The 2,382-nt window shown below is 43.2% G+C and overlaps 1 non-coding gene across 1 annotated transcript; it reads left to right on the forward strand.

Moving 5' to 3' along the window:
* Positions 1-2,275: 2,275 nt before the first annotated feature.
* LOC120274214 lies at positions 2,276-2,382 on the forward strand. The gene has a single exon (XR_005540748.1). It is a non-coding gene; the product is annotated as a small nucleolar RNA R71 (small nucleolar RNA).

Consider the following 2,382-nt stretch of genomic DNA (forward strand, 5'->3'; position numbering starts at 1 on the left):
GCTAGGTTGGAGAGGGTTGAGAGGGTGAGTCGAGAGGTATAGGAGTGTCCCCTTTCCCTTCTGACGTGATAGATTCTACCTCCGTTCCTCAAGTTCTTTGCGGCCATAATAGAGTGAATGGTCTAAGGGATGAACCTCCGCTGGGGCTTAGTTGCGCGTGCAACAGAGTGAAGCGTTGAGGTGATCTTAGCATCTAGGGCTTAATCGTGGTTAGGGACCTTCCACATGGACCAAAGGGTTAGGTCTATAATTAGGAAGAGATTTATCACTTAGAATCCCTAGAGCTCATTGCAACTCTATGCTAGTGCGAGGTGTTGAGATTGTTCGATTTCTCCTCCCGGACATGTGTAGAGTTAGGCATAGTTGACCTTAGATTTAGGACTATGTAATTAAGGATTTCCATGACTTACTATTGCATTGATTAGAAAGCATAATATAGGATTCTTGTACTTGAAATGATTATCCTAGGCGGAGCATTATCCAGGTACCCCATCTTTATCGTATGCCTTACCTCCTTCTTTACTTTTGCTCTCTTACTTGTTGCTTTTATTGTTGAGAATTGAATCATTTTCACACTTATCAATATTGATCTTTAGCTTATCTAAGAATCGAATTAAGTATTTTTATTCCCTATTCCCTGTGGATTCGATACACGCTCACCCGGGATTATTACTTCGACAAACCCGTGCACTTGCGGGATATACGGAAGGGGACCTTGTCATCCGGATTGAAGATTTCCTATATATATTCATCAACAATTTCATCAGTAGTGTCAAGAAAGTAAAGAGTATCATCAAAGTTAAGAGAATGTCACATGGCTTCGGTGAGGCAGTATATGACCTTATCATCTCCAACCCTCAGTGTCAACTCCCAGCCATCCATGTTGATCAATGCCTTGGAAGTGCTCAAGAATGGCCTCCCAAGTATCAAAGGAACATCCGCATCCTCATCAATATCCAACATTACAAAATCTATAGGAAATATGTATTTGTCAACTTTGACAAGCACATCTTCAGTGATCCCCCTCGGATGTATCACTGTTGGTCCGCCAATTACAATGTCATCCGAGTGGGCCTAGGCTCTCCCAAGCCTAGCTTCAGAAAGAAGGAATATGGCATGATGTTGATACTAGCCCTTGAGTCCGCCAATGCCATTTCCTCACCCAAGTTGCCAATGTTGCATAAAATGATGAAGCTTCCTATTTCTTTCTTCTTGTTCGGCATATTCTTTTGCAATTCAGCCAAGCAAGACGTGTCTAGAATCATGGAGGCACTCTCCTCCAATTTTTTCTTGTTGGTCAACAGGTCCTTCAAGAATTTTGCATATTTAGGCATTTGGGACAATGCCTCAACAAGGGGAATATTGATGTGGAGTTGCTTGAACAAACTCATGAACTTCTTGTACTGTTCATCCGCTTGGTCATTCTTTAATCTAGAGGGATAAGTGATTCTTGGCTTGAAAGGTGGGGCAACCACCTTTCTCTCTTTGCTTGCTCCCTCATCAACCCCTATGACCTCGGTTGCATCTACATTGGGCTTTTCACTTGGAAGCCTACCCTCAACCTCATGACCACTTCTCAAACGGATCACCTTCACATGCTCTCTAGGATTGGTCTCGGTATTACTTGGCAAGCTTCCTTGTGGTTTCTCCGATAGAGACTTTACAATTTGCCCCACTTGATTCTTAAGATTGTGCAAGGAAGTGGTGTGGTTGCGAAGTGTAGCCTCAACTGATTGAAACCTTGTATCCAATGATTGCACAAATCTAGTCAAGGTCTTCTCTAAATCGGCTTATTGTTGTTGGAAACCTGGTGGTGCCATGGCATTTTGTTGTCCTTGGTTGCTCCACGAAAAATTGGGATAATTTTTCCAACCAGGATTGTAGGTGTTGCTATATGGATTCCCTTGGTTCCCCATTGTGTTACCTACAAAGTCGACTTTCTCCACCGAAGATGTATCACCAATAGAGATCTGGAAATCGGATGGAGCATGTCCTCCACCGCACCAGGTGCATGTAGTCACAGCCGCCACCCTATTAGAAGTTAGAAGGTCTAACTTCTTACTCAATGATTCCACTTGGGCCGCCAAACAGGTTACCGCATCTATTTCATTTCCCGCACATTCTATTGGTAACTACTCATAGCCATGTCTTCAACTAACTATCGGGTTTCTTCTAGGGTTTAACTCCCCATTGTGCCTCTTGCGGTGGAATCTAGCAATTGCCTTGTACTCGGATCAACACATTGTAGAAGGTTTGGATAATCATCCATTGGGGAAATCCGTGTTGTGGGCACCTCCTCAAAAGATCCTTAAAGCGCTCCCATGTCTCAAACAATGATTCCATCTCCATCTGTACAAATGATGATATCTCATTGTGAAGCTT

This window comes from Dioscorea cayenensis, chromosome 12 (genome assembly GCF_009730915.1).
Source record: "Dioscorea cayenensis subsp. rotundata cultivar TDr96_F1 chromosome 12, TDr96_F1_v2_PseudoChromosome.rev07_lg8_w22 25.fasta, whole genome shotgun sequence".
NCBI lineage: Eukaryota > Viridiplantae > Streptophyta > Magnoliopsida > Dioscoreales > Dioscoreaceae > Dioscorea > Dioscorea cayenensis.